General features: G+C 44.4%; 3 non-coding genes across 3 annotated transcripts; all 3 read right to left on the reverse strand.

The window, feature by feature from the left end:
• Positions 1 to 7,841: 7,841 nt before the first annotated feature.
• Positions 7,842 to 7,960, reverse strand: LOC138361192 (5S ribosomal RNA). Its single transcript, XR_011226842.1, has one exon. It is a non-coding gene; the product is annotated as a 5S ribosomal RNA (ribosomal RNA).
• A 10,287-nt stretch (positions 7,961 to 18,247) lies between these two features.
• Positions 18,248 to 18,366, reverse strand: LOC138361193 (5S ribosomal RNA). The gene has a single exon (XR_011226843.1). It is a non-coding gene; the product is annotated as a 5S ribosomal RNA (ribosomal RNA).
• Positions 18,367 to 26,470: 8,104 nt separating this feature from the next.
• LOC138361189 (5S ribosomal RNA) lies at positions 26,471 to 26,589 on the reverse strand. The gene has a single exon (XR_011226839.1). It is a non-coding gene; the product is annotated as a 5S ribosomal RNA (ribosomal RNA).
• Positions 26,590 to 27,500: the final 911 nt, after the last annotated feature.

The raw sequence follows: 27,500 nt of genomic DNA on the forward strand, positions 1-27,500 counted from the left end.
TTTACAAAGAACATGAACAAATGCTTCTATTTTAGAGAAGATATGGGATCCAGGTTTCGGAGCCGTAAAACCAACCGTTGTGATTGGTGGACGAGTTGCCAGGTTGCAGCTTCTGTACCGTGCCGGCACATAAATAGGTTCGGCTCAAGCGGCGGCAGCATCATTCCCCCGTGACTGTCTGAGCGTCTCTCATCACCTTGGTTATCTCATCATCATCATGGTAGAAGCAAAGCCTACCAAGAAGGCTGCGGCTGCTGCTGTGGTGGCCACCACCAGGAAACCTCGCGTCCAGGTTGCTCACCCGAAAACTAGTCAAATGGTTCTAGCCGCGGTCGCAGCACTCAAAGACCGTAAGGGCTCGTCTCTACAAGCAATCAAGAAGTACGTTGTTGCCAACAACAAAGTCGAGGCTGCCAAGATCGCCATTTACATCCGAAGATTTCTCAAGAAAGCAGTGGCTGACGGCATTCTTGTTCAGACCAAGGGAAGTGGAGCTAGTGGATCATTCAAGCTGGCCGTAGCAGAGAAGAGGGCCGTTCTAACTCCCAAGAAAGCCACCACAACCAAGAAACCATCTACAGCAGCAAAGAAGGCCGTGGTAACTCCCAAGAAAGCCGCCACAAGCAACAAACCACCTACAGCCTTGAAAAAGAAGCAGCAGCAGCAGCTTGTTGTTGGGAACAAAAAGCCCAAAATAAAGAGAGCTTCAAAATCTCCCAAACCACCCAAGGCAAAGAAAGCTGTCAAGAAAACAACAAAGGCAAAATAAACGATGACATGCAAGCAGCATGAATACACATGACAATAAACATCCAGGCCTCCCCCCTCAGTGGAGGGGCCTCATATGATTCCAAAAAGAGTTTAGTTTTGTAGACAAATAAATCATTACTTTTGGGGTAGATTTACTCTGTATATTATATATATATATATATATATATATATATATATATATATATATATATATATATATATATATATATATATATATATATATATATATATTTATATATACACATGGGTGAGGTGATATGGTACCAAAGTTTTGGGTAAGGTGATTGACATTTACACAAGATAAAACACGAACCAATGGGAATAAAAACATAAGAATGGAAGTAACTGCAGAAGGCCTATTGGCCCATAACACAAGCACTTCCTCTTGATGCTTCTATATTGGTTCGGAGTCTTGAAGCTATAATATATATATATATATATATATATATATATATATATATATATATATATATATATATATATATATATATATATATATATATATATATATATATATATATATATAATATATATATATATATATATATATATATATATATATATATATATATATATATATATATATATATATATATATATATATATATATATATATGCACACAAAACTAAATAGTCTTGTTAGACAAATTGCCCCTATTAGAGGCAAGTTGACTAACAAGCCGAATGACTGCAATTGTTTTGAATTTGAGTTAAATCTAACATAGAAATGTAATCAAACCTAACCTAACCTATGCTAACCCAAGCTAAGCTAACCTAACCTAACCTAAGCTAACCCAAGCTAAGCTAAGCTAACCTAACCTAACCTAACCTAACCTAAGCTAACCTAACCTAACCTAACCTAACCTAACCTAACCTAACCCAGCAATTCATGATCTTAATATAATACTGTTAATTGGATAAACCAATTTGGAAAGAAATGTTCGAAAATAACAAAATTAACTGTGCTTGTTAGGAAAATTGGGCCTTGCATACTTGTCCCAATAGTGTGGTTCTCGCTTTTAGGTACGACATAAACGTATACCTAAGTTGAGAGAGAAAAAGATTCGCACTCAAACATGCATATCGATTGCCAGTCCTGAATTCTGGGTAGATATTCGTGTCCTCCCTTTTCATTTACCATCATTTGGATACTATCAAAACAGCTCTGAGAAGGATAAAATGAATAAAACGGGTAGCTCACTCATGTAAAAAGGAAGAGTTGGGAAAGATCTCTCTCTCTCTCTCTCTCTCTCTCTCCCCCTCACCCCCCACCAATGATCCTGCTCTGCTAGTATATAACGTAACAAACCTTCCCCCCCCCCCCCCCCCCCTCCCTCCCCAATCAGAGTCCCTTTAAGCATGCGAGGATAAAAAATAGATTTCATAAGACCCAATGTGCTAGCTGATATCAAAACAATTTATGTTATCGTCTATTAAGCCCTTCAGTAAAAAAGTATAGGGACCTAATTAGGTCCCGTTTTGAGGTGGTGGTGGGTGGAATCGATGGATTAGCCAAGCTCTTATCCGCCGAATCCGTAGAGGGTACGACCCTGGCGCTTCAGAGCGTACACCACGTCCATAGCAGTGACGGTCTTCCTCTTGGCGTGTTCCGTGTAGGTTACAGCATCACGGATGACGTTCTCGAGGAACACCTTCAGGACGCCACGGGTCTCTTCGTAGATGAGACCCGAAATACGCTTCACGCCGCCACGACGAGCTAAGCGACGAATAGCGGGCTTGGTGATGCCCTGGATGTTGTCACGTAGCACCTTACGATGACGCTTGGCGCCACCCTTTCCGAGTCCCTTGCCTCCCTTGCCGCGTCCAGTCATGGTGTTGAAGTTGTGTGAATCGAATTGACGAATGCCCGCACGATTTCCCGACTATATCCCATCAAGCGGACGTACTAGTAGCATTGCAACTCCTGCCTGCCCTTACTTTACGCTTGTGGTCGAGTAGACACGGCTTTCTCACAACGCTTTCAAAACTGCAGTTGCCTACTCGTCTGTTTCACGTCCCTGTGAAATGACTTTTGCACAAATCCAAAAAATAGAGCAAAATCAGCGATAATAGTGATTGAGGTGAGCCGCCTGTTGGCTGCAGCCAGAGGAAGGAGGGGAGGGGCAACGGGGTGACGTAGGCGAGTCGAGCAGCCAATGGCGCTCGAGCAAGCGCCTCGAGACGGCGTATATAAGCAAAAATTTTTCGGCGCCGGCCATCACAAACCACAGTTGTTCACCATGGCTCGCACCAAGCAGACTGCTCGCAAGTCCACGGGAGGCAAGGCTCCTCGTAAGCAGCTGGCCACCAAGGCAGCACGCAAGTCTGCTCCTGCCACAGGGGGTGTGAAGAAGCCTCACCGTTACAGGCCCGGAACGGTCGCCCTGCGTGAGATCCGTCGTTACCAGAAGAGCACCGAGTTGCTCATCAGGAAACTTCCCTTCCAGCGTCTGGTGCGCGAGATTGCCCAGGACTTCAAGACCGATCTTCGCTTCCAGTCGTCTGCCGTCATGGCTTTACAGGAGGCATCCGAGGCTTACCTGGTCGGTCTCTTCGAGGACACTAACCTCTGTGCCATCCACGCCAAGCGTGTCACCATCATGCCAAAGGACATTCAGCTTGCTCGCCGTATCCGTGGAGAGCGTGCATAAGCTAAATCGACCACCCTAGTATACACCAAACTCGGCCCTTCTCAGGGCCAAAATATCCTTCTAAGGAGATTTCAGACATTCCTAGCATAATTTAGGTGTCATACATACATGTGATATCAATAAATCAAGTCATTTGTAGTACAACCTGTTCTCTTACAAACAAAACGCCGTCGCTTTTCACTCTTATGCACTGTCAAGGATCACCCCCCCCCCCCCCCCCCCAAAATAAAAATTGTCATACTGTACTAGAAATAAAAGCAGCTTGTATAAGTGACATATACTGTCCAGTCCTGTTTTATTCTGTTTTCGGTCCTCTGGCTTAATCTGTTAAGTTAGGAGATGACATTTTAAATTAACCGTTTTCTTGACATTTTCAAACCTAAGAGGGTGGCCTGCATAGTAATCCTAATGTGGAACATAACAATGAATCTCTAATCTCTAGAAAAAAGATACCGAGTGCTTATATGTGTTGAGAGAGAGAGAGAGAGAGAGAGAGAGAGAGAGAGAGAGAGAGAGAGAGAGAGAGAGAGAGAGAGAGAGAGAGAGAGAGAGAGAGAGAGAGAGAGAGAGAGAGACACACACAGACAGACAGACAAGACAGACAAGACAGACAGACAGACAGGCAGGCAGGCAGGCAGGCAGACAGACAGACAGACAGACAGACAGACAGACAGACAGACAGACAGACACTGAGAGAGAGAAACACACACAGACAGTTTCATAAATATTCTCATTTTATAGCTATTTGCTTTCAGTGACAGAGGTTTTTGTTATAATAGTATTGGTGTCTAACACTCACAATCTCTTTAGAAATTAAAGTGTGGCTCCAATGGAGCCGAGTTTGTTGGTTTGAGGCCAAGCCACCACCACAGGGCAGTAAGTAAGCCGTTTACTTGGAGGAGGTGTACTTGGTGACGGCCTTAGTGCCCTCAGAGACGGCGTGCTTGGCCAGTTCTCCGGGCAACAGGAGCCTTACAGCCGTCTGGATCTCCCGACTGGTAATGGTGGAACGCTTGTTGTAGTGGGCCAGGCGAGAAGCCTCGGCGGCGATGCGCTCGAAGATGTCGTTCACGAACGAGTTCATGATCGACATGGCTTTGGAAGAGATACCAGTGTCGGGGTGGACCTGCTTCAGCACTTTGTAGATGTAGATGCTGTAGCTCTCCTTCCTCCTGCGCTTCTTTTTCTTATCGCCCTTGGCAATGGCCTTCTGGGCCTTTCCGGCCTTCTTGGCAGCCTTTCCAGATGCCTTGGGTGGCATGATGATGCTCGTGCTGGCTGGCGTTGCGATACAATAATGAACTTTTGCGCGAGGCGAGCTTTCCTTTTATATCCCGCTCGCGACTCAGCTCAGAGCGGGTCGCGTGGCGGAGCGCGCTGATTGGTCAGTGGCGGGCTCCCTTGATCCTGAGCGGGGTATATAACACGAAGCTCGATCTGCGGGGCGGCATAAAAGACCACAAACCCACAACAGCAGCAGCAATGTCAGGACGCGGCAAGGGAGGCAAAGTGAAGGGCAAGTCAAAGTCTCGCTCCAGCAGGGCCGGACTTCAGTTCCCCGTGGGCAGAATTCACCGTCTGCTGCGTAAGGGCAACTACGCCGAACGCGTCGGTGCTGGCGCTCCTGTCTACCTGGCAGCCGTCATGGAATACCTCGCTGCCGAAGTTCTGGAGCTCGCCGGTAACGCCGCACGTGACAACAAGAAGACCCGTATCATCCCACGTCACTTGCAGTTGGCCATCCGCAACGACGAAGAACTCAACAAACTTCTGTCTGGCGTAACCATTGCACAGGGAGGTGTTCTTCCAAACATTCAGGCAGTTCTTTTGCCAAAGAAGACAGAGAAGAAGTAAGCACTTCTGCCACCCACCACGACAAATACCATAACCAGGCTCCATCCGGAGCCACACACACTTTAATAGAGAGATTCAAGTAGACAATCAACTTTCAAACATTAATAATAACATTTATATTGATTTCATTTGGAATGTGTACATAACAAACAAACAAACAAAACAAAATTATAGGGGATATTCAGCATCACTTGGAATATTAACCAATCATATAAATCCAATATATATTTTATATTTTACTTTAAGCGAGGAATTCATATTCTATTAATTTTTAATCATACAAATGAACAAAAGCAATTCTTCACTAGACGTAATGAATGAATAAATGATCAAGGTTTTAATGTGTTTCATGAATATATATATATATATATATATATATATATATATATATATATATATATATATATATATATATATATATATATATATATATATATATATTAATACTTGTGAACCAGAATATGTTTGAGCAGCAGCGATCGTGCCTGCCATTGGCCGAAGTGCAACAATTCAAATAATTTAAAGGGCCTGCTCGGGTATATAAGAGAGGCTGGGAGACTGGGGCCGGTGGTGGGTGATGGGTGATGAGTGATGGTGTGGTGTGGTATGGTGTTGTTAAGAGTTGATTTACGGCCAGCCAGCCAGCTGCAGCCAAGGCAGGGCAGGGCAGGGCAAGGCAAGGCAAGGCAAGGCAAGGCAAGGCAATAACAGAACAGGACAGGACAGGACAGGCAAGGCAAGGCAAGGCAAGGCAAGGCAAGGCAGGCGGGCGGGCGGGCGGGCGGGCGGGCGGGCGGGCGGGCGGGCGGCCAGCCAGCCAGCCAGCCAGGCAGGCAGGCAGGCAGGCAGGCAGGCAGGCAGGCAGGCAGGCAGGCAGGCAGGCAGGCAGCCAGCCAGCCAGCCAGCCAGCCAGCCAGCCAGCCAGCCAGCCAGCCAGCCAGCCAGCCAGCCAGCCAGCCAGCCAGCCAGCCAGCCAGCCACTCCCACTTTGTATTTATATGCATTCAATTTATATTCAAACATTATATATGTTAAGGGCCTAGTTTTAGTGTTTATTTTAAAAATGACAAACATCGAGTCGTTTTACCAGTCCTTTAGCGTTAACAGTGATGCATTTTAAAACTGAACAGAAATCACCTTTTCTGGATATATCAAATATCGAATCCGCTTAATGTGCCTACAATTCAATCATTCAAAAAATACATAATTTACATCATGCCTTTTCATAGAACAGACAATAAGATTTGAGACAATAAGAACTTTACTTTTATAACTAAAGTTGCACAATTATACCAACTCTATGGTGGCTGGGTGGTAAGGTGTGTGGCTGGTGTTTTGGAAGTCGCGAGTTCAAACGACCCAATGGGAGTACTTTTTTTTTTTGCCATACAATCTTCCTAATACTATTATGTAGGTGTGTGTGTGTGTGTGTGTTTTTATTCATTCTTTGGTTTTATAGATGACATACATATTGACTCCTTTTACCGGTCCTTAATTAGGCTCTGGGGAAGCAATGGTGGTGGTGCATTTAAAACTAAACCAAAAATCACCAGTTCTGGACGCGTCAAATATCATATCCGCTTAATGTGTCTACAACCTAATTACTTAAAACTACACTATTTAATTCATTCATATCATGTGCATATTGGTCATTATGCTCATACAACCGACATCAAAATTTATTTTCATTATTAGAATCATACATTTCATCAAGTAATACAGATACAAAGAGATTTTCTTTCTGAGAAGACCGTTAGTATTGGCTGGCTGGCAGGCAGGCAGGCATTTGAGGGTTATTATTTCGCCTGTTGATTGGGGGGAGGGTTGATGTGTTAGGGGGTTTTCGGTTAGGTGTGGTGGTGGTGATTGGTGGTGATTGGTGGTGATTGGTGGTGGTGGTGAGTAGTGGTGGTGGTGGTGAGTAGTGGTGGTGGTGGTGGTGGTAGTAGGTGGGAGGTGGGGGGGGGGGGGGGGGGGGGGGGGGGAAGGGGACTGATGGTCTGTGGATTCCTTCTCCGTACCCCTTACATATAAGCAAAAACATGCCTTCCTGTGGGTATAGAAACATTAACACAAATTATATCAGTAACTGATATTGTAGCCTTTTAAACAGAAAAGATTTGTACATACAAATACTTTTAAATTATCATTTATTTGTGGAAATGGCATTTACGTCATTAAATTGATACCTCAGCATCAAGCTTGTGTCCTGCAGCTGTGGTCCAGTGGTAAAGTGTATATAAGTGATGCGTATTCTTGGAGTTGCGAGTTCAAACCCGGATTAAGCTATATATATATATATATATATATATATATATATATATATATATATATATATATATATATATATATATATATATATATATAAAACAACATGTTTTGTTTTGGTTGTTTGTTTTTGTATAAAGCCTCACACACTATATTAAGCGAGTTTGTTTTAAACATGACATACATATTAATTCATTTTACCAGGCCTTATTCCACACAACTCCGTGAATTTCCCGTGGAGCCAGCCATTCAAACAAAAACAAACGAAACAAAACAAAACAAAACAAAAAACATTATTGCCAACAGCATTTGGTGTTCCCAGGCGGTCACCCATCCAAGTACTAACCAAACCCAACGTTGCTTAACTTCGCTGATCGGACGAGAAGCGGTGTTCTCAACGTGGTATGGCCGTTGGCATGAGACTGCCTACACATTGTGGCTAATAACCAACTCTTTTTAGTCATCACGGCAGGATACGGACCTTCTTGTGGTGTCTTAATGGTAATTGTATCCTAACATATTTTTGTCTCCTTGGCATGGATATTTAACATCGTTTATTCAGTCTTGGGTTTATGTTCTTTCGCCATTTACAGACATTTTACATCTACCTACTTCCTCAGCCTGCCCTGCCAATTTCTAATGAATTTGTGGATTTTCTTTTGTAATACATACATGTGTGTGCTCATCTGCTCTTCAGTTTTTATGATATTTGTCTCATCTGTCCTGCTTTATGATACTTTTACAAAGAACATGAACAAATGCTTCTATTTTAGAGAAGATATGGGATCCAGGTTTCGGAGCCGTAAAACCAACCGTTGTGATTGGTGGACGAGTTGCCAGGTTGCAGCTTCTGTACCGTGCCGGCACATAAATAGGTTCGGCTCAAGCGGCGGCAGCATCATTCCCCCGTGACTGTCTGAGCGTCTCTCATCACCTTGGTTATCTCATCATCATCATGGTAGAAGCAAAGCCTACCAAGAAGGCTGCGGCTGCTGCTGTGGTGGCCACCACCAGGAAACCTCGCGTCCAGGTTGCTCACCCGAAAACTAGTCAAATGGTTCTAGCCGCGGTCGCAGCACTCAAAGACCGTAAGGGCTCGTCTCTACAAGCAATCAAGAAGTACGTTGTTGCCAACAACAAAGTCGAGGCTGCCAAGATCGCCATTTACATCCGAAGATTTCTCAAGAAAGCAGTGGCTGACGGCATTCTTGTTCAGACCAAGGGAAGTGGAGCTAGTGGATCATTCAAGCTGGCCGTAGCAGAGAAGAGGGCCGTTCTAACTCCCAAGAAAGCCACCACAACCAAGAAACCATCTACAGCAGCAAAGAAGGCCGTGGTAACTCCCAAGAAAGCCGCCACAAGCAACAAACCACCTACAGCCTTGAAAAAGAAGCAGCAGCAGCAGCTTGTTGTTGGGAACAAAAAGCCCAAAATAAAGAGAGCTTCAAAATCTCCCAAACCACCCAAGGCAAAGAAAGCTGTCAAGAAAACAACAAAGGCAAAATAAACGATGACATGCAAGCAGCATGAATACACATGACAATAAACATCCAGGCCTCCCCCCTCAGTGGAGGGGCCTCATATGATTCCAAAAAGAGTTTAGTTTTGTAGACAAATAAATCATTACTTTTGGGGTAGATTTACTCTGTATATTATATATATATATATATATATATATATATATATATATATATATATATATATATATATATATATATATATATATATATATATATTTATATATACACATGGGTGAGGTGATATGGTACCAAAGTTTTGGGTAAGGTGATTGACATTTACACAAGATAAAACACGAACCAATGGGAATAAAAACATAAGAATGGAAGTAACTGCAGAAGGCCTATTGGCCCATAACACAAGCACTTCCTCTTGATGCTTCTATATTGGTTCGGAGTCTTGAAGCTATAATATATATATATATATATATATATATATATATATATATATATATATATATATATATATATATATATATATATATATATATATATATATATATATATATATATATATATATATATATATATATATATATATATATATATATATATATATATATATATATATATATATATATATATATATATATATATATATATATATATGCACACAAAACTAAATAGTCTTGTTAGACAAATTGCCCCTATTAGAGGCAAGTTGACTAACAAGCCGAATGACTGCAATTGTTTTGAATTTGAGTTAAATCTAACATAGAAATGTAATCAAACCTAACCTAACCTATGCTAACCCAAGCTAAGCTAACCTAACCTAACCTAAGCTAACCCAAGCTAAGCTAAGCTAACCTAACCTAACCTAACCTAACCTAAGCTAACCTAACCTAACCTAACCTAACCTAACCTAACCTAACCCAGCAATTCATGATCTTAATATAATACTGTTAATTGGATAAACCAATTTGGAAAGAAATGTTCGAAAATAACAAAATTAACTGTGCTTGTTAGGAAAATTGGGCCTTGCATACTTGTCCCAATAGTGTGGTTCTCGCTTTTAGGTACGACATAAACGTATACCTAAGTTGAGAGAGAAAAAGATTCGCACTCAAACATGCATATCGATTGCCAGTCCTGAATTCTGGGTAGATATTCGTGTCCTCCCTTTTCATTTACCATCATTTGGATACTATCAAAACAGCTCTGAGAAGGATAAAATGAATAAAACGGGTAGCTCACTCATGTAAAAAGGAAGAGTTGGGAAAGATCTCTCTCTCTCTCTCTCTCTCTCTCTCCCCCTCACCCCCCACCAATGATCCTGCTCTGCTAGTATATAACGTAACAAACCTTCCCCCCCCCCCCCCCTCCCTCCCCAATCAGAGTCCCTTTAAGCATGCGAGGATAAAAAATAGATTTCATAAGACCCAATGTGCTAGCTGATATCAAAACAATTTATGTTATCGTCTATTAAGCCCTTCAGTAAAAAAGTATAGGGACCTAATTAGGTCCCGTTTTGAGGTGGTGGTGGGTGGAATCGATGGATTAGCCAAGCTCTTATCCGCCGAATCCGTAGAGGGTACGACCCTGGCGCTTCAGAGCGTACACCACGTCCATAGCAGTGACGGTCTTCCTCTTGGCGTGTTCCGTGTAGGTTACAGCATCACGGATGACGTTCTCGAGGAACACCTTCAGGACGCCACGGGTCTCTTCGTAGATGAGACCCGAAATACGCTTCACGCCGCCACGACGAGCTAAGCGACGAATAGCGGGCTTGGTGATGCCCTGGATGTTGTCACGTAGCACCTTACGATGACGCTTGGCGCCACCCTTTCCGAGTCCCTTGCCTCCCTTGCCGCGTCCAGTCATGGTGTTGAAGTTGTGTGAATCGAATTGACGAATGCCCGCACGATTTCCCGACTATATCCCATCAAGCGGACGTACTAGTAGCATTGCAACTCCTGCCTGCCCTTACTTTACGCTTGTGGTCGAGTAGACACGGCTTTCTCACAACGCTTTCAAAACTGCAGTTGCCTACTCGTCTGTTTCACGTCCCTGTGAAATGACTTTTGCACAAATCCAAAAAATAGAGCAAAATCAGCGATAATAGTGATTGAGGTGAGCCGCCTGTTGGCTGCAGCCAGAGGAAGGAGGGGAGGGGCAACGGGGTGACGTAGGCGAGTCGAGCAGCCAATGGCGCTCGAGCAAGCGCCTCGAGACGGCGTATATAAGCAAAAATTTTTCGGCGCCGGCCATCACAAACCACAGTTGTTCACCATGGCTCGCACCAAGCAGACTGCTCGCAAGTCCACGGGAGGCAAGGCTCCTCGTAAGCAGCTGGCCACCAAGGCAGCACGCAAGTCTGCTCCTGCCACAGGGGGTGTGAAGAAGCCTCACCGTTACAGGCCCGGAACGGTCGCCCTGCGTGAGATCCGTCGTTACCAGAAGAGCACCGAGTTGCTCATCAGGAAACTTCCCTTCCAGCGTCTGGTGCGCGAGATTGCCCAGGACTTCAAGACCGATCTTCGCTTCCAGTCGTCTGCCGTCATGGCTTTACAGGAGGCATCCGAGGCTTACCTGGTCGGTCTCTTCGAGGACACTAACCTCTGTGCCATCCACGCCAAGCGTGTCACCATCATGCCAAAGGACATTCAGCTTGCTCGCCGTATCCGTGGAGAGCGTGCATAAGCTAAATCGACCACCCTAGTATACACCAAACTCGGCCCTTCTCAGGGCCAAAATATCCTTCTAAGGAGATTTCAGACATTCCTAGCATAATTTAGGTGTCATACATACATGTGATATCAATAAATCAAGTCATTTGTAGTACAACCTGTTCTCTTACAAACAAAACGCCGTCGCTTTTCACTCTTATGCACTGTCAAGGATCACCCCCCCCCCCCCCCCCAAAATAAAAATTGTCATACTGTACTAGAAATAAAAGCAGCTTGTATAAGTGACATATACTGTCCAGTCCTGTTTTATTCTGTTTTCGGTCCTCTGGCTTAATCTGTTAAGTTAGGAGATGACATTTTAAATTAACCGTTTTCTTGACATTTTCAAACCTAAGAGGGTGGCCTGCATAGTAATCCTAATGTGGAACATAACAATGAATCTCTAATCTCTAGAAAAAAGATACCGAGTGCTTATATGTGTTGAGAGAGAGAGAGAGAGAGAGAGAGAGAGAGAGAGAGAGAGAGAGAGAGAGAGAGAGAGAGAGAGAGAGAGAGAGAGAGAGAGAGAGAGAGAGAGAGAGAGAGAGACACACACAGACAGACAGACAAGACAGACAAGACAGACAGACAGACAGGCAGGCAGGCAGGCAGGCAGACAGACAGACAGACAGACAGACAGACAGACAGACAGACAGACACTGAGAGAGAGAAACACACACAGACAGTTTCATAAATATTCTCATTTTATAGCTATTTGCTTTCAGTGACAGAGGTTTTTGTTATAATAGTATTGGTGTCTAACACTCACAATCTCTTTAGAAATTAAAGTGTGGCTCCAATGGAGCCGAGTTTGTTGGTTTGAGGCCAAGCCACCACCACAGGGCAGTAAGTAAGCCGTTTACTTGGAGGAGGTGTACTTGGTGACGGCCTTAGTGCCCTCAGAGACGGCGTGCTTGGCCAGTTCTCCGGGCAACAGGAGCCTTACAGCCGTCTGGATCTCCCGACTGGTAATGGTGGAACGCTTGTTGTAGTGGGCCAGGCGAGAAGCCTCGGCGGCGATGCGCTCGAAGATGTCGTTCACGAACGAGTTCATGATCGACATGGCTTTGGAAGAGATACCAGTGTCGGGGTGGACCTGCTTCAGCACTTTGTAGATGTAGATGCTGTAGCTCTCCTTCCTCCTGCGCTTCTTTTTCTTATCGCCCTTGGCAATGGCCTTCTGGGCCTTTCCGGCCTTCTTGGCAGCCTTTCCAGATGCCTTGGGTGGCATGATGATGCTCGTGCTGGCTGGCGTTGCGATACAATAATGAACTTTTGCGCGAGGCGAGCTTTCCTTTTATATCCCGCTCGCGACTCAGCTCAGAGCGGGTCGCGTGGCGGAGCGCGCTGATTGGTCAGTGGCGGGCTCCCTTGATCCTGAGCGGGGTATATAACACGAAGCTCGATCTGCGGGGCGGCATAAAAGGCATAAAAGATAAAGACAAACCATCTTTAAAAAAAAAGAAAAAACATAACTTTCGACCGAAAACCTAGATCAGGCTCTCTGCACCCAGCACTGCCGGGTGGGTAAATATTAGGCAGCAACGTAGAGCCATGATTTACCGCATAAAGGTCCGGTTTCGTGACGAAACCACTTACACCGGACCCCAATTACTAAGGAAAATCGTTGACATCACGAATGCAGCCCCGTTGGACATCCGTGACGATGCTGACGGCGCTGTACTCCTTTATTCAAGCGAGCAAGCTCTGGAGCAACTGTTTGCACCAGAACACCAGGACGCCCTACGAAACGCCAACCTGATCATCACTCCTAACCGTCGCTACTTGGCTGAACGAACCATCTTCGTCAGCCACACAAGTGTCTACATCGCCACCCAAGACCCTGGTACCATACTTGATAGTATCAACACCAGAAACCCGTCTCTGACTGCTGCTACAGTCAAGGTCATCAAGAACAACGACAACCCTAGGCCTACTCTCAAGGTCACCTTCACAACAGCTGCTGCAGCGACCCAAGCTGTGGAAAATGGATTTAGATGTCTGGATATTTCCATCACACCTGACACTGTAAAGAAGGAACGGTACTACAACATTCGCCAGTGCTTTAAGTGCTACAAGTACGATCATGATACCAAGAACTGCCAACAAGCAGAGGTTAAATGCAGCATTTGTACCCAGGATCATCACTTCAAAACCTGCCGGTCAACCACCAAACTGTGCCTCAATTGTGGAGGAGCTCACATCGCCGTCTCCATGGACTGCCAAGTACGACTAGACGAAATAAATAAAACAGCAACTGCCAACCCAACAACCAATCAGCCGGCGAGCTTCAATATCCAAGCTACATCGTTTCCAGTGCTTCCCAACGCTTCTGCTCCTGCTACACAGACGTCCACACCAGGCCAGACCACCCCCCAATGGGGACCCAGGACACAGGCGACTGCAGCTCAGCCAACCAACTTGACTGTCAACCAATCAGCGGCCTCGACCAACACCACTCTCATCCCATGCCTGATCAGTGTAGCTGAGAGAGAGGCGGGAACAGACAACGCAAAATACGTGAGAGTACTGAACAGGCTGCTCGCCCAGAACAACCTGCCTACAATGTTGATACCAGCAGACCTATTTCAACATCACAACGCTGCTTCAACCCAAACAGACGAAATTCCAACACCAACAGTAACCGCAGTCATACCGCAACCACCACCACCGGAGTCGAACCCAGCACAAGTCACCCAGGCAACAGCATCCACCCAGACTACCACCACAGCAGACAAGTCAACCTCATCACCTGCCCCCACCAGCCCGAGACGGAAGAAAATGAGAGCAAAAAGGAGACCAAAAAGTCAGCAAGTGGAATCAGAATCAGATTCAGAACCAGAGTCCCTAGAAGCCTTGGCTGAGACCTTCACATATGAGGCCCCAGACTTCGACCTAAACCCAAGCAAATCAAGCAAGAAAGTGCCCTGCTTTGGACTTTACCTCAATCACGGTGGCACTTTCAACGGCAATCGAAGCACAAGAATGGTCATTGCCTTAGAATGCAACAGGATCATGAACCAGCTCAAGACCACCATCCCTTACCGTGTGTTTGTCCACCACGAGACCGTGGAACGCTATGTAGACCTCTGCGCTCTGGAGAGTGCATACATCGACCCTAAATTCGACTTCAAGAGGGGACAAGTGACCTTCCTGGAAGAAGATGAAGACCCGGCAGGAATACCAATACCACCGCTAACATTCGGGAAGTACATGCGAATACCTCCTGGCCGAGACACCACCAAGCAACAGTGAACTTACCTCTCACCACCTCAATAAGGAAGACGCCTCCTCCAAGCCAGACAGACCACCTCATGTGAACCAGGACGACATCACCCTGCCCCACCACTAGCCTCCTGCCGCCCAAGAAGAACTTAAGCTACAGGCTTTGACTGAAAAAACATCTCCAATCCAAGGTGGACGGGCCACCGAACTTTCAAGCCTCCTCTCTCCACATCCAAATCCTCTTCCAAGAATTTCATCGCCCCATCCTTCTTCCTCCCACACCCTTTCCAAGCTCTTTGGACATCAAAGCAAAGCAAAGCGAAAGCGGCATAAAAGACCACAAACCCACAACAGCAGCAGCAATGTCAGGACGCGGCAAGGGAGGCAAAGTGAAGGGCAAGTCAAAGTCTCGCTCCAGCAGGGCCGGACTTCAGTTCCCCGTGGGCAGAATTCACCGTCTGCTGCGTAAGGGCAACTACGCCGAACGCGTCGGTGCTGGCGCTCCTGTCTACCTGGCAGCCGTCATGGAATACCTCGCTGCCGAAGTTCTGGAGCTCGCCGGTAACGCCGCACGTGACAACAAGAAGACCCGTATCATCCCACGTCACTTGCAGTTGGCCATCCGCAACGACGAAGAACTCAACAAACTTCTGTCTGGCGTAACCATTGCACAGGGAGGTGTTCTTCCAAACATTCAGGCAGTTCTTTTGCCAAAGAAGACAGAGAAGAAGTAAGCACTTCTGCCACCCACCACGACAAATACCATAACCAGGCTCCATCCGGAGCCACACACACTTTAATAGAGAGATTCAAGTAGACAATCAACTTTCAAACATTAATAATAACATTTATATTGATTTCATTTGGAATGTGTACATAACAAACAAACAAACAAAACAAAATTATAGGGGATATTCAGCATCACTTGGAATATTAACCAATCATATAAATCCAATATATATTTTATATTTTACTTTAAGCGAGGAATTCATATTCTATTAATTTTTAATCATACAAATGAACAAAAGCAATTCTTCACTAGACGTAATGAATGAATAAATGATCAAGGTTTTAATGTGTTTCATGAATATATATATATATATATATATATATATATATATATATATATATATATATATATATATATATATATATATATATATATATATATTAATACTTGTGAACCAGAATATGTTTGAGCAGCAGCGATCGTGCCTGCCATTGGCCGAAGTGCAACAATTCAAATAATTTAAAGGGCCTGCTCGGGTATATAAGAGAGGCTGGGAGACTGGGGCCGGTGGTGGGTGATGGGTGATGAGTGATGGTGTGGTGTGGTATGGTGTTGTTAAGAGTTGATTTACGGCCAGCCAGCCAGCTGCAGCCAAGGCAGGGCAGGGCAGGGCAAGGCAAGGCAAGGCAAGGCAAGGCAAGGCAATAACAGAACAGGACAGGACAGGACAGGCAAGGCAAGGCAAGGCAAGGCAAGGCAAGCAGGCGGGCGGGCGGGCGGGCGGGCGGGCGGGCGGGCGGCCAGCCAGCCAGCCAGCCAGGCAGGCAGGCAGGCAGGCAGGCAGGCAGGCAGGCAGGCAGGCAGGCAGGCAGCCAGCCAGCCAGCCAGCCAGCCAGCCAGCCAGCCAGCCAGCCAGCCAGCCAGCCAGCCAGCCAGCCAGCCAGCCAGCCAGCCAGCCAGCCACTCCCACTTTGTATTTATATGCATTCAATTTATATTCAAACATTATATATGTTAAGGGCCTAGTTTTAGTGTTTATTTTAAAAATGACAAACATCGAGTCGTTTTACCAGTCCTTTAGCGTTAACAGTGATGCATTTTAAAACTGAACAGAAATCACCTTTTCTGGATATATCAAATATCGAATCCGCTTAATGTGCCTACAATTCAATCATTCAAAAAATACATAATTTACATCATGCCTTTTCATAGAACAGACAATAAGATTTGAGACAATAAGAACTTTACTTTTATAACTAAAGTTGCACAATTATACCAACTCTATGGTGGCTGGGTGGTAAGGTGTGTGGCTGGTGTTTTGGAAGTCGCGAGTTCAAACGACCCAATGGGAGTACTTTTTTTTTTTGCCATACAATCTTCCTAATACTATTATGTAGGTGTGTGTGTGTGTGTGTGTTTTTATTCATTCTTTGGTTTTATAGATGACATACATATTGACTCCTTTTACCGGTCCTTAATTAGGCTCTGGGGAAGCAATGGTGGTGGTGCATTTAAAACTAAACCAAAAATCACCAGTTCTGGACGCGTCAAATATCATATCCGCTTAATGTGTCTACAACCTAATTACTTAAAACTACACTATTTAATTCATTCATATCATGTGCATATTGGTCATTATGCTCATACAACCGACATCAAAATTTATTTTCATTATTAGAATCATACATTTCATCAAGTAATACAGATACAAAGAGATTTTCTTTCTGAGAAGACCGTTAGTATTGGCTGGCTGGCAGGCAGGCAGGCATTTGAGGGTTATTATTTCGCCTGTTGATTGGGGGGAGGGTTGATGTGTTAGGGGGTTTTCGGTTAGGTGTGGTGGTGGTGATTGGTGGTGATTGGTGGTGATTGGTGGTGATTGGTGGTGGTGGTGAGTAGTGGTGGTGGTGGTGAGTAGTGGTGGTGGTGGTGGTGGTAGTAGGTGGGAGGGGGGGGGGGGGGGGGGGGGGGGGGGGGGGGGGGAAGGGGACTGATGGTCTGTGGATTCCTTCTCCGTACCCCTTACATATAAGCAAAAACATGCCTTCCTGTGGGTATAGAAACATTAACACAAATTATATCAGTAACTGATATTGTAGCCTTTTAAACAGAAAAGATTTGTACATACAAATACTTTTAAATTATCATTTATTTGTGGAAATGGCATTTACGTCATTAAATTGATACCTCAGCATCAAGCTTGTGTCCTGCAGCTGTGGTCCAGTGGTAAAGTGTATATAAGTGATGCGTATTCTTGGAGTTGCGAGTTCAAACCCGGATTAAGCTATATATATATATATATATATATATATATATATATATATATATATATATATATATATATATATATATATATATATATATATAAAACAACATGTTTTGTTTTGGTTGTTTGTTTTTGTATAAAGCCTCACACACTATATTAAGCGAGTTTGTTTTAAACATGACATACATATTAATTCATTTTACCAGGCCTTATTCCACACAACTCCGTGAATTTCCCGTGGAGCCAGCCATTCAAACAAAAACAAACGAAACAAAACAAAACAAAACAAAAAACATTATTGCCAACAGCATTTGGTGTTCCCAGGCGGTCACCCATCCAAGTACTAACCAAACCCAACGTTGCTTAACTTCGCTGATCGGACGAGAAGCGGTGTTCTCAACGTGGTATGGCCGTTGGCATGAGACTGCCTACACATTGTGGCTAATAACCAACTCTTTTTAGTCATCACGGCAGGATACGGACCTTCTTGTGGTGTCTTAATGGTAATTGTATCCTAACATATTTTTGTCTCCTTGGCATGGATATTTAACATCGTTTATTCAGTCTTGGGTTTATGTTCTTTCGCCATTTACAGACATTTTACATCTACCTACTTCCTCAGCCTGCCCTGCCAATTTCTAATGAATTTGTGGATTTTCTTTTGTAATACATACATGTGTGTGCTCATCTGCTCTTCAGTTTTTATGATATTTGTCTCATCTGTCCTGCTTTATGATACTTTTACAAAGAACATGAACAAATGCTTCTATTTTAGAGAAGATATGGGATCCAGGTTTCGGAGCCGTAAAACCAACCGTTGTGATTGGTGGACGAGTTGCCAGGTTGCAGCTTCTGTACCGTGCCGGCACATAAATAGGTTCGGCTCAAGCGGCGGCAGCATCATTCCCCCGTGACTGTCTGAGCGTCTCTCATCACCTTGGTTATCTCATCATCATCATGGTAGAAGCAAAGCCTACCAAGAAGGCTGCGGCTGCTGCTGTGGTGGCCACCACCAGGAAACCTCGCGTCCAGGTTGCTCACCCGAAAACTAGTCAAATGGTTCTAGCCGCGGTCGCAGCACTCAAAGACCGTAAGGGCTCGTCTCTACAAGCAATCAAGAAGTACGTTGTTGCCAACAACAAAGTCGAGGCTGCCAAGATCGCCATTTACATCCGAAGATTTCTCAAGAAAGCAGTGGCTGACGGCATTCTTGTTCAGACCAAGGGAAGTGGAGCTAGTGGATCATTCAAGCTGGCCGTAGCAGAGAAGAGGGCCGTTCTAACTCCCAAGAAAGCCACCACAACCAAGAAACCATCTACAGCAGCAAAGAAGGCCGTGGTAACTCCCAAGAAAGCCGCCACAAGCAACAAACCACCTACAGCCTTGAAAAAGAAGCAGCAGCAGCAGCTTGTTGTTGGGAACAAAAAGCCCAAAATAAAGAGAGCTTCAAAATCTCCCAAACCACCCAAGGCAAAGAAAGCTGTCAAGAAAACAACAAAGGCAAAATAAACGATGACATGCAAGCAGCATGAATACACATGACAATAAACATCCAGGCCTCCCCCCTCAGTGGAGGGGCCTCATATGATTCCAAAAAGAGTTTAGTTTTGTAGACAAATAAATCATTACTTTTGGGGTAGATTTACTCTGTATATTATATATATATATATATATATATATATATATATATATATATATATATATATATATATATATATATATATATATATATATATATTTATATATACACATGGGTGAGGTGATATGGTACCAAAGTTTTGGGTAAGGTGATTGACATTTACACAAGATAAAACACGAACCAATGGGAATAAAAACATAAGAATGGAAGTAACTGCAGAAGGCCTATTGGCCCATAACACAAGCACTTCCTCTTGATGCTTCTATATTGGTTCGGAGTCTTGAAGCTATAATATATATATATATATATATATATATATATATATATATATATATATATATATATATATATATATATATATATATATATATATATATATATATATATATATATATATATATATATATATATATATATATATATATATATATATATATATATATATATATATATATATATATATATATATATATATGCACACAAAACTAAATAGTCTTGTTAGACAAATTGCCCCTATTAGAGGCAAGTTGACTAACAAGCCGAATGACTGCAATTGTTTTGAATTTGAGTTAAATCTAACATAGAAATGTAATCAAACCTAACCTAACCTATGCTAACCCAAGCTAAGCTAACCTAACCTAACCTAAGCTAACCCAAGCTAAGCTAAGCTAACCTAACCTAACCTAACCTAACCTAAGCTAACCTAACCTAACCTAACCTAACCTAACCTAACCTAACCCAGCAATTCATGATCTTAATATAATACTGTTAATTGGATAAACCAATTTGGAAAGAAATGTTCGAAAATAACAAAATTAACTGTGCTTGTTAGGAAAATTGGGCCTTGCATACTTGTCCCAATAGTGTGGTTCTCGCTTTTAGGTACGACATAAACGTATACCTAAGTTGAGAGAGAAAAAGATTCGCACTCAAACATGCATATCGATTGCCAGTCCTGAATTCTGGGTAGATATTCGTGTCCTCCCTTTTCATTTACCATCATTTGGATACTATCAAAACAGCTCTGAGAAGGATAAAATGAATAAAACGGGTAGCTCACTCATGTAAAAAGGAAGAGTTGGGAAAGATCTCTCTCTCTCTCTCTCTCTCTCTCTCCCCCTCACCCCCCACCAATGATCCTGCTCTGCTAGTATATAACGTAACAAACCTTCCCCCCCCCCCCCCCCCCCCTCCCTCCCCAATCAGAGTCCCTTTAAGCATGCGAGGATAAAAAATAGATTTCATAAGACCCAATGTGCTAGCTGATATCAAAACAATTTATGTTATCGTCTATTAAGCCCTTCAGTAAAAAAGTATAGGGACCTAATTAGGTCCCGTTTTGAGGTGGTGGTGGGTGGAATCGATGGATTAGCCAAGCTCTTATCCGCCGAATCCGTAGAGGGTACGACCCTGGCGCTTCAGAGCGTACACCACGTCCATAGCAGTGACGGTCTTCCTCTTGGCGTGTTCCGTGTAGGTTACAGCATCACGGATGACGTTCTCGAGGAACACCTTCAGGACGCCACGGGTCTCTTCGTAGATGAGACCCGAAATACGCTTCACGCCGCCACGACGAGCTAAGCGACGAATAGCGGGCTTGGTGATGCCCTGGATGTTGTCACGTAGCACCTTACGATGACGCTTGGCGCCACCCTTTCCGAGTCCCTTGCCTCCCTTGCCGCGTCCAGTCATGGTGTTGAAGTTGTGTGAATCGAATTGACGAATGCCCGCACGATTTCCCGACTATATCCCATCAAGCGGACGTACTAGTAGCATTGCAACTCCTGCCTGCCCTTACTTTACGCTTGTGGTCGAGTAGACACGGCTTTCTCACAACGCTTTCAAAACTGCAGTTGCCTACTCGTCTGTTTCACGTCCCTGTGAAATGACTTTTGCACAAATCCAAAAAATAGAGCAAAATCAGCGATAATAGTGATTGAGGTGAGCCGCCTGTTGGCTGCAGCCAGAGGAAGGAGGGGAGGGGCAACGGGGTGACGTAGGCGAGTCGAGCAGCCAATGGCGCTCGAGCAAGCGCCTCGAGACGGCGTATATAAGCAAAAATTTTTCGGCGCCGGCCATCACAAACCACAGTTGTTCACCATGGCTCGCACCAAGCAGACTGCTCGCAAGTCCACGGGAGGCAAGGCTCCTCGTAAGCAGCTGGCCACCAAGGCAGCACGCAAGTCTGCTCCTGCCACAGGGGGTGTGAAGAAGCCTCACCGTTACAGGCCCGGAACGGTCGCCCTGCGTGAGATCCGTCGTTACCAGAAGAGCACCGAGTTGCTCATCAGGAAACTTCCCTTCCAGCGTCTGGTGCGCGAGATTGCCCAGGACTTCAAGACCGATCTTCGCTTCCAGTCGTCTGCCGTCATGGCTTTACAGGAGGCATCCGAGGCTTACCTGGTCGGTCTCTTCGAGGACACTAACCTCTGTGCCATCCACGCCAAGCGTGTCACCATCATGCCAAAGGACATTCAGCTTGCTCGCCGTATCCGTGGAGAGCGTGCATAAGCTAAATCGACCACCCTAGTATACACCAAACTCGGCCCTTCTCAGGGCCAAAATATCCTTCTAAGGAGATTTCAGACATTCCTAGCATAATTTAGGTGTCATACATACATGTGATATCAATAAATCAAGTCATTTGTAGTACAACCTGTTCTCTTACAAACAAAACGCCGTCGCTTTTCACTCTTATGCACTGTCAAGGATCACCCCCCCCCCCCCCCCCAAAATAAAAATTGTCATACTGTACTAGAAATAAAAGCAGCTTGTATAAGTGACATATACTGTCCAGTCCTGTTTTATTCTGTTTTCGGTCCTCTGGCTTAATCTGTTAAGTTAGGAGATGACATTTTAAATTAACCGTTTTCTTGACATTTTCAAACCTAAGAGGGTGGCCTGCATAGTAATCCTAATGTGGAACATAACAATGAATCTCTAATCTCTAGAAAAAAGATACCGAGTGCTTATATGTGTTGAGAGAGAGAGAGAGAGAGAGAGAGAGAGAGAGAGAGAGAGAGAGAGAGAGAGAGAGAGAGAGAGAGAGAGAGAGAGAGAGAGAGAGAGACACACACAGACAGACAGACAAGACAGACAAGACAGACAGACAGACAGGCAGGCAGGCAGGCAGGCAGACAGACAGACAGACAGACAGACAGACAGACAGACAGACAGACACTGAGAGAGAGAAACACACACAGACAGTTTCATAAATATTCTCATTTTATAGCTATTTGCTTTCAGTGACAGAGGTTTTTGTTATAATAGTATTGGTGTCTAACACTCACAATCTCTTTAGAAATTAAAGTGTGGCTCCAATGGAGCCGAGTTTGTTGGTTTGAGGCCAAGCCACCACCACAGGGCAGTAAGTAAGCCGTTTACTTGGAGGAGGTGTACTTGGTGACGGCCTTAGTGCCCTCAGAGACGGCGTGCTTGGCCAGTTCTCCGGGCAACAGGAGCCTTACAGCCGTCTGGATCTCCCGACTGGTAATGGTGGAACGCTTGTTGTAGTGGGCCAGGCGAGAAGCCTCGGCGGCGATGCGCTCGAAGATGTCGTTCACGAACGAGTTCATGATCGACATGGCTTTGGAAGAGATACCAGTGTCGGGGTGGACCTGCTTCAGCACTTTGTAGATGTAGATGCTGTAGCTCTCCTTCCTCCTGCGCTTCTTTTTCTTATCGCCCTTGGCAATGGCCTTCTGGGCCTTTCCGGCCTTCTTGGCAGCCTTTCCAGATGCCTTGGGTGGCATGATGATGCTCGTGCTGGCTGGCGTTGCGATACAATAATGAACTTTTGCGCGAGGCGAGCTTTCCTTTTATATCCCGCTCGCGACTCAGCTCAGAGCGGGTCGCGTGGCGGAGCGCGCTGATTGGTCAGTGGCGGGCTCCCTTGATCCTGAGCGGGGTATATAACACGAAGCTCGATCTGCGGGGCGGCATAAAAGACCACAAACCCACAACAGCAGCAGCAATGTCAGGACGCGGCAAGGGAGGCAAAGTGAAGGGCAAGTCAAAGTCTCGCTCCAGCAGGGCCGGACTTCAGTTCCCCGTGGGCAGAATTCACCGTCTGCTGCGTAAGGGCAACTACGCCGAACGCGTCGGTGCTGGCGCTCCTGTCTACCTGGCAGCCGTCATGGAATACCTCGCTGCCGAAGTTCTGGAGCTCGCCGGTAACGCCGCACGTGACAACAAGAAGACCCGTATCATCCCACGTCACTTGCAGTTGGCCATCCGCAACGACGAAGAACTCAACAAACTTCTGTCTGGCGTAACCATTGCACAGGGAGGTGTTCTTCCAAACATTCAGGCAGTTCTTTTGCCAAAGAAGACAGAGAAGAAGTAAGCACTTCTGCCACCCACCACGACAAATACCATAACCAGGCTCCATCCGGAGCCACACACACTTTAATAGAGAGATTCAAGTAGACAATCAACTTTCAAACATTAATAATAACATTTATATTGATTTCATTTGGAATGTGTACATAACAAACAAACAAACAAAACAAAATTATAGGGGATATTCAGCATCACTTGGAATATTAACCAATCATATAAATCCAATATATATTTTATATTTTACTTTAAGCGAGGAATTCATATTCTATTAATTTTTAATCATACAAATGAACAAAAGCAATTCTTCACTAGACGTAATGAATGAATAAATGATCAAGGTTTTAATGTGTTTCATGAATATATATATATATATATATATATATATATATATATATATATATATATATATATATATATATATATATATATATATATATATATATATATTAATACTTGTGAACCAGAATATGTTTGAGCAGCAGCGATCGTGCCTGCCATTGGCCGAAGTGCAACAATTCAAATAATTTAAAGGGCCTGCTCGGGTATATAAGAGAGGCTGGGAGACTGGGGCCGGTGGTGGGTGATGGGTGATGAGTGATGGTGTGGTGTGGTATGGTGTTGTTAAGAGTTGATTTACGGCCAGCCAGCCAGCTGCAGCCAAGGCAGGGCAGGGCAGGGCAAGGCAAGGCAAGGCAAGGCAAGGCAAGGCAATAACAGAACAGGACAGGACAGGACAGGCAAGGCAAGGCAAGGCAAGGCAAGGCAAGGCAGGCGGGCGGGCGGGCGGGCGGGCGGGCGGGCGGGCGGGCGGGCGGGCGGCCAGCCAGCCAGCCAGCCAGGCAGGCAGGCAGGCAGGCAGGCAGGCAGGCAGGCAGGCAGGCAGGCAGGCAGGCAGGCAGCCAGCCAGCCAGCCAGCCAGCCAGCCAGCCAGCCAGCCAGCCAGCCAGCCAGCCAGCCAGCCAGCCAGCCACTCCCACTTTGTATTTATATGCATTCAATTTATATTCAAACATTATATATGTTAAGGGCCTAGTTTTAGTGTTTATTTTAAAAATGACAAACATCGAGTCGTTTTACCAGTCCTTTAGCGTTAACAGTGATGCATTTTAAAACTGAACAGAAATCACCTTTTCTGGATATATCAAATATCGAATCCGCTTAATGTGCCTACAATTCAATCATTCAAAAAATACATAATTTACATCATGCCTTTTCATAGAACAGACAATAAGATTTGAGACAATAAGAACTTTACTTTTATAACTAAAGTTGCACAATTATACCAACTCTATGGTGGCTGGGTGGTAAGGTGTGTGGCTGGTGTTTTGGAAGTCGCGAGTTCAAACGACCCAATGGGAGTACTTTTTTTTTTTGCCATACAATCTTCCTAATACTATTATGTAGGTGTGTGTGTGTGTGTGTGTTTTTATTCATTCTTTGGTTTTATAGATGACATACATATTGACTCCTTTTACCGGTCCTTAATTAGGCTCTGGGGAAGCAATGGTGGTGGTGCATTTAAAACTAAACCAAAAATCACCAGTTCTGGACGCGTCAAATATCATATCCGCTTAATGTGTCTACAACCTAATTACTTAAAACTACACTATTTAATTCATTCATATCATGTGCATATTGGTCATTATGCTCATACAACCGACATCAAAATTTATTTTCATTATTAGAATCATACATTTCATCAAGTAATACAGATACAAAGAGATTTTCTTTCTGAGAAGACCGTTAGTATTGGCTGGCTGGCAGGCAGGCAGGCATTTGAGGGTTATTATTTCGCCTGTTGATTGGGGGGAGGGTTGATGTGTTAGGGGGTTTTCGGTTAGGTGTGGTGGTGGTGATTGGTGGTGATTGGTGGTGATTGGTGGTGGTGGTGAGTAGTGGTGGTGGTGGTGAGTAGTGGTGGTGGTGGTGGTGGTAGTAGGTGGGAGGGGGGGGGGGGGGGGGGGGGGGAAGGGGACTGATGGTCTGTGGATTCCTTCTCCGTACCCCTTACATATAAGCAAAAACATGCCTTCCTGTGGGTATAGAAACATTAACACAAATTATATCAGTAACTGATATTGTAGCCTTTTAAACAGAAAAGATTTGTACATACAAATACTTTTAAATTATCATTTATTTGTGGAAATGGCATTTACGTCATTAAATTGATACCTCAGCATCAAGCTTGTGTCCTGCAGCTGTGGTCCAGTGGTAAAGTGTATATAAGTGATGCGTATTCTTGGAGTTGCGAGTTCAAACCCGGATTAAGCTATATATATATATATATATATATATATATATATATATATATATATATATATATATATATATATATATATATATAAAACAACATGTTTTGTTTTGGTTGTTTGTTTTTGTATAAAGCCTCACACACTATATTAAGCGAGTTTGTTTTAAACATGACATACATATTAATTCATTTTACCAGGCCTTATTCCACACAACTCCGTGAATTTCCCGTGGAGCCAGCCATTCAAACAAAAACAAACGAAACAAAACAAAACAAAACAAAAAACATTATTGCCAACAGCATTTGGTGTTCCCAGGCGGTCACCCATCCAAGTACTAACCAAACCCAACGTTGCTTAACTTCGCTGATCGGACGAGAAGCGGTGTTCTCAACGTGGTATGGCCGTTGGCATGAGACTGCCTACACATTGTGGCTAATAACCAACTCTTTTTAGTCATCACGGCAGGATACGGACCTTCTTGTGGTGTCTTAATGGTAATTGTATCCTAACATATTTTTGTCTCCTTGGCATGGATATTTAACATCGTTTATTCAGTCTTGGGTTTATGTTCTTTCGCCATTTACAGACATTTTACATCTACCTACTTCCTCAGCCTGCCCTGCCAATTTCTAATGAATTTGTGGATTTTCTTTTGTAATACATACATGTGTGTGCTCATCTGCTCTTCAGTTTTTATGATATTTGTCTCATCTGTCCTGCTTTATGATACTTTTACAAAGAACATGAACAAATGCTTCTATTTTAGAGAAGATATGGGATCCAGGTTTCGGAGCCGTAAAACCAACCGTTGTGATTGGTGGACGAGTTGCCAGGTTGCAGCTTCTGTACCGTGCCGGCACATAAATAGGTTCGGCTCAAGCGGCGGCAGCATCATTCCCCCGTGACTGTCTGAGCGTCTCTCATCACCTTGGTTATCTCATCATCATCATGGTAGAAGCAAAGCCTACCAAGAAGGCTGCGGCTGCTGCTGTGGTGGCCACCACCAGGAAACCTCGCGTCCAGGTTGCTCACCCGAAAACTAGTCAAATGGTTCTAGCCGCGGTCGCAGCACTCAAAGACCGTAAGGGCTCGTCTCTACAAGCAATCAAGAAGTACGTTGTTGCCAACAACAAAGTCGAGGCTGCCAAGATCGCCATTTACATCCGAAGATTTCTCAAGAAAGCAGTGGCTGACGGCATTCTTGTTCAGACCAAGGGAAGTGGAGCTAGTGGATCATTCAAGCTGGCCGTAGCAGAGAAGAGGGCCGTTCTAACTCCCAAGAAAGCCACCACAACCAAGAAACCATCTACAGCAGCAAAG

The sequence above is a fragment of the Procambarus clarkii genome, unplaced genomic scaffold, assembly GCF_040958095.1.
Source record: "Procambarus clarkii isolate CNS0578487 unplaced genomic scaffold, FALCON_Pclarkii_2.0 HiC_scaffold_245, whole genome shotgun sequence".
In the NCBI taxonomy this organism is placed as follows: domain Eukaryota; kingdom Metazoa; phylum Arthropoda; class Malacostraca; order Decapoda; family Cambaridae; genus Procambarus; species Procambarus clarkii.